Source organism: Marmota flaviventris, chromosome 19, assembly GCF_047511675.1.
Source record: "Marmota flaviventris isolate mMarFla1 chromosome 19, mMarFla1.hap1, whole genome shotgun sequence".
Classification (NCBI taxonomy): Eukaryota; Metazoa; Chordata; class Mammalia; order Rodentia; family Sciuridae; genus Marmota; species Marmota flaviventris.
Window position 1 is genome coordinate 43,152,474 of NC_092516.1, and position 18,409 is coordinate 43,170,882.

Here is an 18,409-nt window from a genome sequence, read left to right on the forward strand (position 1 = left end):
TCAACTCTTTGATGTTTTAACCAAATATCTATATCACCTCAGATTTTAAAATGGTATCCTATGTTCATAAATATTTTTTTCTATTTTGTTTTTTCTTACTATCCTGTCTTTTATATCTAAAAGGTCTAAAGAGTCATGGAACAATTTAGCCTCATCCACATGGTTTTCTGATGACTGCTATTTTTTTTTTCAAAACTTGTTTACACTTTATTTTCTTATTTTATTTTTTATATGGTGTTGAGGATTGAACACAGTTTCTCACATGTGCTAGGCAAACACTATACCACTGAACCACAGTCTTAGCCCTGATGCCTGGTATTTAATAATATGTGGCTTGAAACAATTTAAAGTACATACCTACTATTTCAGACACTTGACTTAAAACACAACATGCCTTGTATAGAAACAATTCTATCAGATTAACATCAAATTTTCTGTATCAATTTTATGTGTTTTTTTTTTTTTTTTTTTTTTTTTTTTTTACTGAAGAAATACATTGCTTCCTACAAGCAGATGAATATTGGTATTTTATGGAAGTTCATCTTTTAGGCTTGGGCCCAATTCTTGTTCTTTAATTAATAACATTACAATGAAATGACTTTGAGTCTATCTGAACTGTGACTTTAAGTACAATCCTTTATTCCAGATGATTGAGGAGAAGACAATAATAATATATTTCTACTGATATTCAATAGCTGGACTTTGGTCACTTAAGATATTTTTTCTGGTCATAATAATAACATATATACAAGGAAGATAGCTACATTGGGGATTCAAAGACAGGCCTAAAATACTGCCAAAGAGCTTTCTACACATATTGCTATAATATTTTAACATTATGAAAACAATTTGAAGCAAAAACATATGTAGCCATTATTAAAATAAAAAATTTAAATCTATTAAATCACATATATGAGGAATTGCATAATTAAAACATAATGGCCAGCATTTCTACTGAGGACTTTTTATTTCAGAAACCCATCCATATTTGATACTTGTTATTCTTTCATACACAATATCTCTAGAATATATGTAATGTGACTCCTTATATGTCATACACGATGATCAGATTTAGCATCAAGGTAACACTTTAACTCAATAAAAGATTATAAATACAAATTAAAAAATCACTAGAGGGCATGATTTTCAGTGTCATATTAGATAATTTATTAAAGGCATTAGTTCTTGTAATAAATGTCAAAAGACAGCACTAAAAAATACATCCATGTGCACACCTACTACATTAAGATGCATTTTTGAGAAGGCTGCAATTCTTTACTTTTGTGCAATCCTTCCATTTCAATTCACTGAAAATAATAGAGTTTTCAATATGTTCCTACTGCTTAATCAAGAAGAGAAAGATGAAATCAAAGTAACACACTACCACAGAAAACCTCAAGATGAGATTATATCAAGAACTATTTTGATAATATATGGTAATTCTGAATCTATAAGAAAGCCTATGTACAGTGGGAGCACAACTACCATTACATAATCCAGATATAATTCGGTAATAATATTGGAATGGCACCTGGAGGATATTAGAGGGACTTGATAAACGAAGTGAGAAAATGTGTTTTGGGTGAATTCACATATATCCCTGGTAAGAGGATAGGCTGAGCTTGATGAAGATGACACTATTTGAAACAAAGGCTTCTTCTTCATTTTCTCCTAAGATATATACTATTAATATGGAATATGAAAAAAATGAAAAAGATCAACAAACTATATTATTTTATTAATAAAAGAAACATTTTCCTCTGAAGTTTATTTTGAGATTTCAGCTAACACCATAATTTTCTTCTGAAACTTCACATTCCTTTTCTAGCACAAGATCTAGCCCAAGAACTTTACCATTGGTTTCTTGGCCCTAATACATCTAGGTTTGCTAATAATTATGGGGTTCATAGTTACAGATGTTTTGTCTCATAATTTTTGAGATGACATCAAATAAAAATTAATAATCTACTTTCACAGTTTTTTGGGGGGTGCTTCTCCATTTGTACCACCTTCCCACTGAGTGTTCTCTATGACATCACCTTCAGCCCCAGAAGCTTCTGCTTGGCAAAGTTCAACCATCAATTCTCACATCAGAGCCTGTGATTCCTTGTTCCTTGTGGGTATTCTACATGTTTTTGAATGCTTGATTCTCATTGTCTTCTACTGCCATCATCAATGTGACCAAACATGATCTTGTATTCACTAGTGTATGCTGAACAATTGTACCAATGTATTACTTTCTAAGGCATTTATTTTCAATATTGGGGGTGTTCCAGGAAGTCTTTTTTCTAAGGCTTATGTCCTCAGGTCTTTCTAAAAGTCAATAAATAGATAAAACTCTAACTAAAAAATAAATAATGTTATCACTATTAATACATGAACATTAAAATAAATAAACAATATTTAAAACTCTCAGCCCATAGGTGTAAGGACTTAGATAACATAGATCAATTTGGTGGAAGACACAAAATACCAAAATGCATTGTATCCTTGGTGATCTTTGTACTGGGAAGAAATTATTGTTTTCAGCATTGGGTAGGACACTGCTGTTTTCTTCTGTAACCATGACATGGTATCAATCATATGGAAAAAGAAAAAAAAAATAACAGAAATAGGAAATGGTTCTCTCAGAAAAAAAAGAAAGTACAAGCACATTGTGATAATGCACAGAATATCCAAAATGTGGCCTCTGTATATGGGGCATCTACAGAAAGCATGAACTTGTATACCTACTGGGAGAAAGAAAAATGTTGCAACCCTCCAGTGAATTGGGCTTTATTGTTTGAAAGTATAAAAAATAGCCATTGATAAAGCAATATTTCTTGCAGGACTGAACATTGAATGTACATTTGCAAGAATATAAAATAGATTCCCAGAGCTATTCAATACAGAAATATTGTTAAGTAATGAAATTCACAAATAGCCCGAATGTCCATCATTTGTTTAGTTCCAATTTCATCTATCTATTTCATGGAAAGTTAAGATTTTTGCATATGTGGAGTGTTTTCCAGGTTGTTTCATTGAGTGAAAAATAAGGGGCAGAAAGCATATACAGGAACACTCCCTTTGGGGTAAGAAAGAAATTTACATAATAACATATTACTCTTATTACCTCCTACCAAAAAAAGAAACAGTAAGAATATATACTAGAAACAATTAAATCAGTTGTTCATGAAGGGCAATGTTTAAAGATTAGTGGGGATGGAATATAGGTGAGTCTTCAGTGTATTTTAATATGGGTTTATATTTGAGCCACATAAACAAAAAACATGTTCAAAACAGAATTAAATCAAAGGACAAAAATCAAGCCCAACAGACAGGTAAGAGTCTGACAACACAAACATGAACCATACTATTCTGTGACTAATTAATTTCTTAAGCTTGCATGATTTCCAGGATCTCTTCTCCAATGTGAACAAAATGTTTACCTAAAGTAGCAATGCTTGCTGTGATGTAACATTTACTGATCAGTAATTGGCAATAAAAGATCACAGGATTCATATGCAATGTTTAGTGTCAGCAGAGCAAGGGACAAGATGGGTTTTATGCTTTCTCCATTAGACTGGAGTTTACAAGAGCAGCGGCCACTTCTTATCTAGTGTGAGCAGCCTGGTGAATATATAGATATGACTATTAATATACATTGAAGAATTCTTTGAAAGTTTAATGCCAAGAACACAGAGAGGACTTGACAATTACTTTCCGGTCCAGGTTTCAGAAGCTTAGCTATACACACTTGGGGGAAAATGACCAGTCCTAGACCCTGTGTGAGTATGTATTTTAATGTTGTGGTAGTTTATCATGAGCCTAGGCAGACAAAGGTGGGGTCCTGCAGGTTATTAAGTCATGGAATAGGATTATTGTCATTTATTAAAAGAAAGTTACAAAGAAACTTCTCAATTTATCCTGTGAGGACAGAGATGGTGTACTTCCTTACTCTCATCAAGCTGCTATAATAATCTATGGTAGACTGGGTGGTTTATAAGCCACAGACACTCATTTTTCACAATGTGTAAGATCAAGGCACAAGGCAATTCAAAGTTTGGAAAGGATATTTCTAATGGGTAGAAGCTTCTGGCTGTGTCATCATTTGGTGGAAGAAGCTATCTAGCCTGTAGCACTGTTCATTATAACATTAATTCTACTGATGAAGTCTTCAGCCTCAGGACCTCAACTCCTCCCCAAAGACTCACCTTCTAATACCATCACCTTAATGGGGAGGAGTTCAACCAAGTTACCCAAGGGGACACAAACCTTCAAATTAGAGCTTTCTATGAAAAAGCAAGTTCTCAATAGTCAACAAACCTGTTAGAGACTTGATCTTGGACATCTGAGCTTTAAGAAGTCCACAAATGAATTTTTTTTTTTTTTTTGCTTGTAAGGTATATGTTTCTAGTACTCCCTTAGAGGAGTCCAAACAGACTAAAATATATTTAAAGTGATAATTCTGTCTTTTCAATTGTTCCTTCAATATGAACTCTTCCCTGAATTTACACAGGTTATCAACTCTCTGGGCATCCCTCCATGTATGTGCCTATGTACATGCACATACAACAGCAAGGAGCTTGGGTCTTTCCACCAAGCCCAATCCTCATATTCTGCATTTCTACATGTCAAATTTGGGAACCACCCACTTGGCCCCATCCCTTCAAGGCAGGCAAAGGCCTCCTGTGGTGTTACTCTCTGAGCTACCTCCTTAAGATAGGAGTGAAGCCTCCTTCTACCCTGCACTCTGAACTCTGCTCTCACCTCCTCACTGGCCCTGCCTATATCCTGGTTAGAGCCAGGCCTTCCATTGCACCTGTACATCATTTTCCTGCTCTATGACCTGATCATTATGTGCCAACACTTTACCATGCTCATCTGTGCATTTTGTCCCTCTGTTCCCACAGCAACAATGAAGCTGCCATTTGCTAGCTGTGTGACCTTAAGCAAGTTAACTCGACACAGCTGAGCATTCCTGTCCTGCAACATGGGTGTAAACATGGCTTCAACTCATGGAGTTCTTATTGCCAGTGAAGAGGTCAGGGATAAAATTCTCAAAAACAATAGTCCAGTACATGGTCATCAATTGCTCCTGATGTCATTAAGTGTCACCATTACTAGCTGTCAATCCCACTTCACAACATGGGAAACATGAATCCTTTAAAAGGAAAAATAAATAAATAAATAAAATAATTAAGTTCATGTGGCCAGTGGGCCCAGGTTTGCTCTGACTCTAGATTCCCTACCCCCAACCAGAGCTCAGGGCAGAATAAATACAAAGGTGCCACATGAGGAGAGGATTAATGTAAAGCAGATAAAGGCAGTTTCATGAATGGACAAAAGGGAAAGAATTAAGGGAAGGAAACAAATCCTATATCTGACACTTGGAGAATCAGGAGATTTTACCTTCACATTGACTCCCTCCTCTTGAGAACAAAACTGTAATGAAAACAGACCACTGAGACAGGTTAGTCATCAATGCAGACAATAAAGGACACTCTGGAAGTTACCAGGCTGGTTGGTGCATGTACAAATAGTCAGAGCCATGGATTGGAAGACCTCAAATGGTTCACATGAGACCTTTTGCTTCCTCCATCTTCATTCCCTGGTTCACACAATGGCAGACTGAGCTTGGACCCTGAAGGTCCTGTGTGCTGGCAGGTGACATTCCCAGAAAATATCATCTACACATATTTTCACAAGTTTACTCATTCTACTCAGCCATAAACAAGAATGGAATTATATCATTTGTGGGAAATGAATGAATCTGGAGAATATAAAATTAAATTAAATAAATCAGATGCAGAAAGTCAATTGTCAAGTCTTCTCTCTCACATGTGAAAGGTAAAAGAAAAATGGAGTTGAAAAAAGAAGTGGATCTCAAAAAAAATTGGAGAAAGAATAGTTGAGTTTAGACTGATGGAAGAGAGGATAATAGAGATGATTCAGGCACTGAGAAATGAGACTGGTCAATGATGTTATGCCCATATATGTATAGGTCACAATTGAACATACTAAGAAAATAATTACAATGTCCTAAATTAAATGACATTTTTGGTACCAGTGACTGAAATTCAGCAAGCTTCACCATTGAGCAATATCCCCATCATAAGTCCTATTTTTGTATTTTTTAAACAGGGTTTTGCTAAGTTTTTCAAGGCTTTGTCGAAAGACCTAAAGCTGGGTGCCCACAAAGCAAAAATACAAAGGACTGTCATCCCCCTGGCTTATGGAACACTCACTAGGCACTAAGTGCTAATTATCTATGACTTCATTTAATTCTCACTATAGTCTTGGGAAGCAAGTGACATTATCCCCATCTTAAAGATAAATAAATAGGAGAGAAATTAAAGATGTATTCAAGCTAAGTGAGGTGGCACATGTATGCCATCCCTGCAGATTAGGAGCCTAAGGCAGAAAGATTGTGAGTTCAAAGCCAACCTCAGCAAAACTGAGGTGCTAAGCAACTCAGTGAGACACTGTCTATAAATAAAAATACAAAGTAGGACTGGGGATAAGACTCAATGGTTATGTGCCCCTGAGTTCAATCCCAAGTACCAAAGGAAAAAGAAACTATTCAAGCCTCCATAAATATATAAAAGCCAGAATACATATGTATGATATGTACTCAGGACCTTGGTCCATTAAAATTTATATTATACTAGTCATAACATCTAGGAACCTCCCTGCAAGCTTAATAAATCCAATGCTTGAGAGTACTCAGCAGAGATTTTTTTTCTCTGACTGGAGCTAAAGTCCAGGTATCAGGGTGATTGACTCTACTGCTCACAATTAGAGATGCAATCACTTTTATATTAAAAATCAGGGAAACTTAGACAAAATGATTGGATTCACCTGCTCAATGTTGTGCATCAAGTCCACAGGAAAACCAGGGTGTGTGTCTGTACTTCTGTAGCTCTCCAAAGAGATCTCTGTGGCTCCAAACAAAAGAAGACTCCACAAAGCTGAGGGGACACAAGCCAACCCCTCTGCCACAACTCACCCCACAATACTCCCAGGGAATAAGTGTACATAGAGGAGAGAATTCCAGGTAGTAACTTGGTGATCAATGGACAATGCCACACAAGGAAATAGGGAATAATCCAATCCAGCAAAGGCAGAGGAGTGGCTGTGCCAGGATGGGGGCTGGCCTATAGGATAAACTTTTCCAAGGCACATGAAGCCCAGGGCTTCCTCCTCCACAAATGAGCCTTGCCTTATCACACATATGCTTGTTCAACTATTTATGCCCTTCTCCTATTTTATTTTTCTTTTGCACATGGCTTTGAAGGTCTCAAGATTTGGCATTTCTTATAAATTTTTTTCTGCAGCTTTCAAACTACTCCAAATTCAACCATGTGGAAAATTACCTGTAGGCCTTACAGGTTTTAATTGATTTTATTATCATTTAATTCAAGTTTCCAAATCTCTCTCAAAATACCTTTTTTTTTTATTTTTATGATACTTAATACTCTTCACACATTGACAATGGTTGTGATAAAGCAGTATCTTCTGACTCCAACACTGGAATTTCAGTGACCTGCTTGAAATGATTGTACTTTCTTTTGATTCTAAATCACAAGTCTCCATTTTATTTTGTATGCTTTATATAACTTTATATATAGTACAGACAAGACTAAGCTAATATTACATGGTTTGTCTCAGAGAAATGGCAGGTCTCCCTTCTACCTCCGTTAGTGAATATGATGGCTCATCACAGGTTCCTTAGGGTTGCCTTTCAGCATGGGCTCTGACACAGCTCCATGTTCAATCTTCCTGTGATCTCCTCAGCATGTAGCCTTCTGTTGTTGTTGTTGTTGTTGTAGTTCTTCTTCTTCTTCTTCTTCTTCTTCTTCTTCTTCTTCTTCTTCTTCTTCTTCTTCTTCTTCTTCTTGAAATTTCAGATTAATTTATTTAATTAATTATTAACTTTTATTAATTAATTATTAATCATTGATTAATTATTAATTTTAATATTTTACACAGAGCCTGAATCACAAAAAAATCCATTTTAGAAATGGTGGCATGCAGAAACAACACTACCCAGAAACCAGGTGCTTCATGTGAGAAAAAGCTAGGGAAGAGGAGCCTATCACACATGATAGAGAGAGGACCCTCAGAGCCATGGTGTAACCATGGGAGGTGCCAGAAATCCCTCACCCCAAATTGGAGGCATTGTAAATTGTTTAATTTGACTGGACTAATTTGATCTTATGATCAGAGTAATAGCAATTTTGTTTGGACATGATTCCAATTGAGATGCCTTTCCAAATATGTCCAGAAAAAAATTTGGAGACCAGCTCTCCCAGGATTGCTGTTATCCACCAAAGAAGAAGTAAAATTAAGAGACAGCTTACGTGTTACACTGGGAAAGCCACAGTTCTGTGTTTTCCAGGGAGATTTTTGTCATATTTCTCTAGACAATAATATTATAGGCCTGCAGAGACAGAACTTAAAGATGTCTTTCCTTAAAACGTGCAACTCTTTAGGCTATTACCTGCAAAACATCATCCTTTGCCTCATCCATCTGGATAAGTGCCTCTGCATTCTTAGATTCAGAAGTAGTGTGCAGTTGGGTGATGGAAAGGCTGTGGAACGAGTAAATTTTAGCATACTAGTGAGGTTTCTTGTAGATGCAGGAGAGAGACTTCAGCTCCAATAATTTTACTCAATCCAGAGGACTGTGTTCTGTATGGTACATTGAGGATATTTTCTTCTAACAATGTTTGCTTCTTTAATTTTATATCCTCCTAAAATGAGTCATTTTTAATAGGTAATAATGATTAATTTTAGTTTTCCATTTGTTCTAAGTTTAATGAGTTCTACTGATACAACTTACATATGGAATGTCATCTACAGATTTTAAAAATTACTTATTTGTATACATATTATAAAAGAAGACATGAGTTTTAACTTGATATTTTATAAATTTTTATTTTATTTTATTTTCATGTGGTGCTGAGGATAAAACCAAGGACCTCACATATGCTAGGCAAGTGCTCCACCACTGAGCCATATCTCCATCTGTAATTTATCATTTTTTATAAACTTGCTTCTGTAATATTAAAAAATAAAATAGAACTACTATTGATGTGAATTCTATAATTTGAGTAATTATAATTTTTTTTTTTAAATTTTAAGAATGAAATGATATTCTATGTTCAAAACTTCATTTCATAGAGGGCAATATCACAATGCCATAAACTAATTATATTTCTCATAAAGTCTTTGGATCCAATTTAACTCAAAAGATTAAAAATTTCCTGATCCTGTACTCTTTCAGTTAGGAAATGACAAATGAGAGAATCATGATAAAAGGGTTTGGAAGCACAATAAATATTTTTGAAAATCAAATGAATGTACTAGTAATTTCCCATTCCCGATTAAAAATAAACAGGAATATATTTTCCAAGTTTAGAGGAGGAATATTTGTGTTAATTCATTCTTTATGTATTAGTTTCATGTGTGTATATATATGTGACTATATACATACATATATGTCCTTTCCCATTTCTGTCACAATGGAAATGTCTGAATCTAATTTTTCTTAAAGGAACATTTAGGTCAGTAGAATCCCATTCTACCCTGATCACTGTACTTAAATTTCTGATTTTTTTACAAACTCGGTTGTTTGTAAGTTCTTTTTTTGCTTGTTTGTTTGTTTGTTTTTTGTCTTTAGCATGAACAAATAAGTGTAAACATATCTCTTTCTCTGGTCACTGAAACACAAAGAACAAAATGACAAAGGAAAGCCAAAGTTTTGGGGAAGTAAAGCAGGACTTGAATTTTACATAACTACATCAATCAGAGAGACAGACTGCACTTTAGGACTCCTTGGGTTTCCCAGTAATGACAGCTTGACATCTGTGAAGAATCACCTATCTGGCTTCCTATTTCTTTACTTTAAGTTTAAACAGATCTTAACTTTATGATCCATATAAATTTATTGATCTTCAACTATGAGAAAACTCTAAGGCTAGACTCTGGAATGAGGAGTTCTTTAAGCCAATGTGCATTTTCTAGCTTGCATGGTAATTGCTCTCTAATTTAGAAACTGTATGATTACCAAGAGTTTTTTTTTTAATTCTATAAATAGAAAGAGGCATATAACTCATATAAGCATATATTACATTAATAGATCTAAATACATGAAGCACGTGAGATCACAAAACAAAAATATAGAACTAAAACTCCTCACAAAGCTATAAAAAGTGCTGCAATTACAAAGCAAAATAACTGTCTTTTAGGTCCAAAGCATGTGTTTTCAAAGTCCTGTAGCGAATAAATGTCTATACCTTCTTTATTCCAAATTTATTGCTGTGCATGCATTATCGTAATTTGTTTGAAGGATCATGTGTTGATATAGTGTTTCATTTCAAAAAACTCTCTTAAAAGAACTAAGAATTTTTCTTGTAACATCATCCATAACTAATTGTATTAGTACCATAGTTATATGGTGAATTTTGAGCCTATTGGAGAAGTTTGCTTAAAATTTAAAAATTCTGTGTCACTGAAAAGGTAGGAGATATATTATATTAAAGCTGACCTTATTGTTTAGGAAAGAGAAATCTGTCAAAGGAAATATATCCAGGTATTTGGTCATTTTTGCGGTACTGATCTGTGTATAATAAGTAAAATTTAATTTTATTTGCAGATTTATGGAACTGTGCTTCAAAATAAATGTGCCTTGAGAAATAATATTAGTGTATTTAACCTCTACATCTATGTCTAGAAAATTTACATAATATCATAAAAATATATGTTTTGTGTAGAAATGCTATTCACTGTATAGTGTTTTGAGGAGATTCATGGATTTGGTATTTTTGCTTCAAATATGTTTTGTCAAAAATAAACAGAACTTGGTTATAAAGCTTTTTGTTTTATATTATATCATCAATTTATGGTGAAATTTTTATTCTCTTTCAAGCACAACTATATATAAAAAATAGTGATTCTTTTTTTTTAGTGTTATGTTATCTTCCAAAATTCTTATCCTTTGTGAAAAAAAGACAATTTTGTAGTGCAGAATTACATCCTAATAAAGCCTATTTTATTTCCTCCAATTTTAATCATGGATCTAAATTTATATTTAAATGTATTGAAAATTTTTGATTGTGTATTATAAGCCCATAAACTAACTATTTTACTTAGAGATCTGGATCTTCAAATATAGAAGTCTATTTTACTGACAATGAATTAAAGTAACAGTAAAAGAGAAGCATAAAATGAGACAAACATCCACAATGAAAAGAGGAGGTAATCTTCAGTGACAAAAAGACTTTAAAGAACTTCTGGAAATGTTGTGCATCAAGTCCACAGGAAAACCAGGGTGTGTGTTTTTATCCAGCCTCTGATGCTGCACAAGATGAATGAGGACTGAGTAAAATAGTGGTTTCCAGTCACCATATTTTATCTATCAATTAAACACCTTCTGGAAAACAGAAAGTCTGGAAGTAGATGAAGGATGCATTTGAGTTCTAATTAGGGCTTCCCAGGAGGTGGATTAAGACCATGACTAGGCACCTTGGAAGTCCATAAGTTAGTGTGCTTCAGATCAGCACAATGGAAATAAAGGTAAGGAAGCACATTTGGGTACACAGACTCTGGGGTTGCAGTCTAATCTCAAAGGAGGCTTCTGCTTACTCAAAGTGAAATTATGGATCTGTCTTGCACTCTTGGATTTTCATACTTGAGACATGGAGTGTGATTTACATGAGTCTCAAACGGTCTTGAATTTAGGAAACCTTAAATGGTAATAGCCAGAAAAACTATCTTCTACTAATGAAAATATTTTGAAAAGACCACTTTCAGCAATTGTCTGGGAAATGAATCCTTCAGTCCTAATGGTGCCATAAAGCATAGTTCCCTGTAGTAACACCACAAAAACTCATTTTCAGTCTAAGTTCTGTACTTAGTTTATGGTACTGGTGAGACTCTATTCCTGAAGAAAACTTATAAGAATAGAAAACAGTGCAATTAATTACAGTTTTGACAGCTGTGTAGACTGAATGTCAAATTAATAGTCATCTTATGTCTCTTCCTCTGTTCAATTTAGATCCACTAAACATACTTCTTTTGGTCTCTATACTCATCCCCAAATCATTTGAGGCTCCTCACTATAATTTTCTCAAGACGCAACTACTGCACTGATCCTTTCACAATTCATGTATGGAAAGTGAATACTAAAAAATAGAGAATTGGATCATCTGTTTTCAAATTGAATCATCTGATTTTTATCTTCAAATATACAATAGATTTTTATATTTGGATACAGTGGATACCATGGTCATAGACCAATAGTAATATTTTTATTTTTGTTAAGTGTGGTCTGATTCAATTTTAGGCATGATGTATTGGCACTTTATTAGTGGTACTTGCTTAGCATTGCAACATGGAATCAATGTCCTTCTGGTGAGGAGAGTGAATTGACCTACCTAGGATTGTAATTTCTCCTCTTGCTTTCTGTTTTCTTAGTACATAGAATTTAGAGTCCTCAGGTGCAGTTTAAATTTTAGTTGGAATTTTGTTAAACATCCTGTTGGTAAAGGGTCCTCTTAAATAATTAGGATTTCTAAAAGTGGAGGATGCAGACGCATGATGTAAGAAAATATGATTGCCAAGTGCATTAATAGGAGTGATGGTGAGTTAAGACTCTTAAACTTTGACACTCTGGTTCCTGGATCTATATATTGTTTCTCTTGGTAGCACAACCTGATATAATGATGTGAAATTTAAGAAGTGTTAGCAACACCATCACCTGTTCCAGAATTCTACCAGGCCAGCAGCTTTTTGTTTCTATTTTTTAGATGATAATACAGTGGATACCATGGTCATAGACCAATAGTAATATCTTTATTTTTGTTAAATGTGACCTGATTCGATTTTAGGCATGATGTATTGACACTTTATTAGTGGTACTTGCTTAGCATTTATTGTCTGTAAAAACAAAATTAAAAAAAAAAATGTTTGGGTTTTTCTGGTTAAAATTATTTCTGGGTTAAAAGACATCCACTTGTTAATTTATTATGAGAAAATGAAGAAAAGAATGATGCTTTAACAGGAACCTAGAGATAGATCTCTCCTCCTAGCTGGCTAGATATTTGGAAGAAGCATTTGATAGATAAAATATGGTGACTGGAAACCACTATTTTACTCAGTCCTCATTCATCCTGTGCGGCATCAGAGGCTGGATAAAAACAACTAGCCAAATCCAGTTGTCGACTAGGTTGTCTTGTACAATGTCCATGATGTATGTGCTTTGGTATGTGATAGCATGAAATCCCATTATATTTACACTTCATTGTCTGTCTCAGAGATCCGTCCTTATTACTGTACCCCCCAAATTTTATAGTCTTCAAAGTTCCTTCTAAACCCTTGACCAAGTCTTGATTTCTTCTTATTATTTTATGTACCTTCTTACCTGAGGTAACTTATTTTTCCACATGAAATTAAGGATGAAGTGTGCTGCCAAGTATTCTGCTCTTTAGAAAGAATTTTTTTTTTCATTTTTTTTATTTTTCAAGGGTAATCCTGAAAGATACTGTACAATGGTGTTATTTTATTTCACTTCACTTCTAAATGAAGATAACTCATATTTATTTCTAGTAATATTTTGATAGAGGTTGGCCAATTTCCTCTTCTGATTCACAAAAGGGACCTTTTCCCAAAGAAAGAAATGAATAGGTGTTGTATCACACCTTTGCTCTGAAATTGATTGGGGTTTTCTGAGAAAGAGTGTAACTTCAGTGACTATCTTCTTGGTTAGTTATTTGCTTAGTTATTGGTCACTATCTACAAATGTGACCTCAGGTGAAATGCCAAGGAAGATAGAGAGTAAAATAAGTAGAAGTTATCAATTGATTATACTTTTGTAACTGAAGTAAGGTTTGTGAAGTACTATATGACTTGCATATTTCTCTGCCTTCCATTTAAAATCTTTATTTTTATGTATCACAAATAAACTTCTAAAAATATAATTTACATCTATTATTTTTCTAATCCTGTTCATGGTTTCTCTAATTTCATGATTATATAAATTTTTATAACTGACACTAACTTGATAATCTGTGTCATTTCCTGGTTTACAAACACTTATTGATTTTTGTCTCTTTTTAGTTATAATTGGCCTCCAGTGACTAAGGGAAGTCTGCTCCTTAGTCAGACTTCCAGTCTGCTCCCCCCAGCCCTGCTTCAGCCTCTCAGCTTCCCAGACCCTCATGCAGTTGGTTGTAAATTTTTCCAGAAGCTGTTTTACTGTCTACTTTTCAGGACAAAAAATAAAAATCATAACTTAAAAAAAGATACTTTAGGGCTGGGGATATGGCTCAAGTAGTAGCGTGCTTGCCTAGTATGCATGACACACAGGGTTTGATTCTCAGCACCATGTGAAGAAAATAAAGATATTGTGTCCACCTAAAACTAAAATGAATATTTTTTTTAAAAAAAGATACTTTAAAAAGTAAAATGTAGAGGGAGAAAGTAGCAACATTTTTTTTTGTAATTAGGCTTTTTATTTATTTATTTATTTTTATTTTTTTTATTATTAGTTGTTCAAAACATTACAAAGCTCTTGACATGTCATATTTCATACATTTGATTCAAGCAGATTAATAGGCTTTTTAAAAATTTGTTAATATTTGTCTGATTTTAATGTGGGTCACCCACTAACACTTCATCAAAATAACAGTTTCTTTTCTGAGTTCAGGTGACCAAGGAATAGCCACACCCTTGGATCAAAACAAAACACACACACACACACACACACACACACACACACACCAAAAAAAGAGAAAAAAAAAAAACAAACAGAATTATCCTTAACCTAACTTTTTATATGATGTCTCAGATCCCCTTAACTTTGCACATTAGCTTCTTTGTTCAGTTGAATTGTAACTGCTTTTTGTATTTGGAAAGATTGTGACTATTGAACTTGAAACATTTTATTCTGGGCATCTTGGTGGTTTCTGGTGAGGTTACGTGGGTGAGAGGGTGAAGGGAAAGTGGGGAATTCTTTCCTATTATAACATGAAGTTCCCCCCACAGTCTGTTCTCAGGTGCCAGACCTCAATTATTTCTTACAGTGGTATACTTTGATTATTTTTACTTCCCTTTACCCATAAGTTTTAACAGCATTTTATCAAACTGTGCTTATTAAGATTCATTTTTTAAAATAAAGTTATAGTTTGCCTAACCAGTCTGCACTTATTGCTTATGGTTTCACTCACCTGCTATGCCTGTTTTTGGTCTGAAAAACAGATATATTATTTTCCATATTTTATCCATTTTCCTACATGTATATACTGAAAAGAAAATTAGGTCTGGAAATATTCCATTTTGATTGAATACAATAATCAAGAAAATAAATTTTAAATATGCTAAATATATCTCCAGATTTTCTCAAGTAGCTATGCTTAAAACAAAGAAAATATCCTGAAATGAAAAACCATGGTCAGCTTCAAGAAAGCAAGAATAAAACCCAAGAATTTATCCTTAATGATGGATTATAGATGATAAATACAGAATAAGCACAAGAGTTAAAGGAAAAATAGTATTCAATCTGGTATTCTAAAATGAAGCAGATCGTCCATCAATGATAAATAAAAATAGATTTTCATAAATAATAAAAATCTAAAAAGCTATATCCCATGCCTCATTTCAAAGAGAGTTACTCAATATAGAAGAAAAAAATTTTAAAAAGAGGGCAGAGTTGGTGGACAGAAACAGTGGCTCTAACTGCAGAGCTCAAGAAAGTTATGCTTATTCTGCAGTAGACCTTGAAAATAGTTTTTTAGCATACCTCAGTCCTACCTTTAAAATGATGGTTTAATAGAAATATTAGCTAGTGAGTAGTCAAGTGATTGAATGTAGCAAATGTTAGAAGATTCTAGTGGTCTATTTTTCTCACCATAAAAAAAAAATGAATATTAGAAAATACAGGAAAAACAAATGATGAAAAAAAGAAAGTAAAAACATACTAAACACAAATAATGGAAAGCCAAGTTCTGTATATGAAACACAGTAAAATGTGCACTTTTTGTAAAATTTAATGGGAAAGAAGAAAGTAGTACTGATTGTTCTTGATGGTAAGAACATCCCTCCATGAGCAGCATTCATGTCCTGATATTGGATGTCAGAAAGGCTAATAAATTCGACAAAGAAATCATTCTTAATTTTGGTGTGTGTTTTGTGATGAAAAGTATCTTAAAGTCAAATTTGTGAAAATGCTTATGGGTTTTTAACCTTCATAAATTTTCTGTAGACAAAGAATGCAACACATAATTATTTTTTAAAGAGAATAACTGAGGAAGCATGAACACAGGGACTTGTAACTATTAAAAAATAGAGTGGGTGTGGTGGCCTGTACAGATGCTGATACTCAGAAATAATAAAGTGTCCAATGTAAATTAAGCAAGAAATCCCAGAACACATACCATAAATGATAATCAGTTAAATGCTAAATCCTTTTAATATTTGATTAATTAGGCCTGAAGAAAAAGAAGTGGCCCCATAAGTTAAATTGGTTTTCCTCCCTCTCTCATTTCAATTATAAAAAATAATGGGAACACCTAAAACATTGTGTAGGGTCTTCTGTTTATATTTCAATATTATGATCAATATAATCAAACAACTCATAGTAGATATGGCTAAATTTAGTTTCCTTTTAAAACTTTACATAGTTGCAGATAGAGTGTAGGCTGCTGATCTGGGTGTAAATTTTGGAAACTACTGTTTTATATGGCACTGGGGATTGGACTCGGGGTGCTTTATCACTCATATATATATACAAAATTATTTGATATTTTATTTTGAGACCTGGTCTCAATTAGTTAACAAGGCTGGTCTTGAAGTTGTGATCCTTCTGCCTCAGCCTCTATGATATTTGGGATTACAGGTATGTACCACCACATCAGGCCTGGACACTACTTTTTTTTTACATGCATCTAATAATCAAAATTATTTTAAATATTTTTGCATTTTCTTTGATATAAAATACTCAATACTATCTTACTAAATTGGTTTTGACCCTAATATTTTTTTGAAAAGGCAAATATTCATGTTGAGTAGTTATACTTTTTTTTTCTTACCATAACAAGATTTACTCATTAGATTCTATCCTGAGTTAGCAAGTCAATTTTATCCGTGTTTTAGAAAAAACAAATTGCTATAAATTTTTCCGGTAAGTGTTTTAATCGAAATACCTTCCTCTTAGTCATAATCAAAAAAAAAAAAAAGATAGGAGAAAATTTAGTAAAGTCAAAAGCTAAGATCCAACATTTGGCCAGTTCTTGTTTCAACCAGATGTTTATGATTTGATTGTTTCTCTTTTAAATTTCTTCTTCTGATTTCTCTGATGGCCTTTTCTATGATATTTAATAGTCAGCTTCATTTAAAAGCACTTGCTTATGTGAAAAGTGGATACTAAGGGAAATAAATATCTGAAACAAATTCATAGTACTCAATATGTTTCTCATGATTATATACAGTTTCCTCCCACCATTCTGGGATTTCAATTTATAGAGCTTTAAATGACTTCCATTCCTCACTATATTTCACTATCAGCACATTCAGAAAGAATTTCTCAACAAATTTATATTAAATAAGTAGCAATTTCTAGAAAACCAGATATAATTTACACCTGTGAAATTAAACAATATATGTGGAAGTTTGCTAAAGAATACTTGGCATATTCAAAGAATAAAATGAAGAAATTTACCAGAATTATTGCTTTCCTTTAAGTGATAGGGCACAGTTTATTGACATGTTGTTTCAAAAAGACATTAACATTTTCCTCAAGAAAAAATAGTTGTTATTCTTTAACATAAATTTTACTTGATTTTTTTTTAAATTTTTACCCATTTATCTTGCACACTGAGAAGGTTTCTGCTGGGGTAAAACACAGTGAGATACTGATCAATCAATTGTATTTTCAACTAATGTTGTAAAATGCATCTCTGACACATTTGATTGTTTTCATTTTATATAATAGCATCATGCACAATCAGCATGAGAAGAGTTTGCTCATTAATTTTGGTATCAATAGTGGGTTAGGTACATTGAAAAGATGTTGAGAAAATTACATCTACAATGGTGGAATCTCCCAATTCTTTGTTTTCATCTTTCCTGTGGTGCTTCTGCTCTTGATATTAGTATGTTAACTTTAATTTGCATTGTCCATACAGTTTCTTAAAACATAAGACACTTAGAATTGAGGAAATCACACATAGTAAGTTTATTTCATAAACTGATATAAGACTCAATGAAAGACTTCAAAGACTTCAGCATTATTAATGTACATTTTATCAAAATTCCATTATATTACAATGGTATATACAGTATTAAAATTTTATATAGCTAAAGGTTTTTTTTTTTTTTAACAATGAATGACAGGCACCCTAAGCAAGTACGTAGTTCAAATTATTCATTT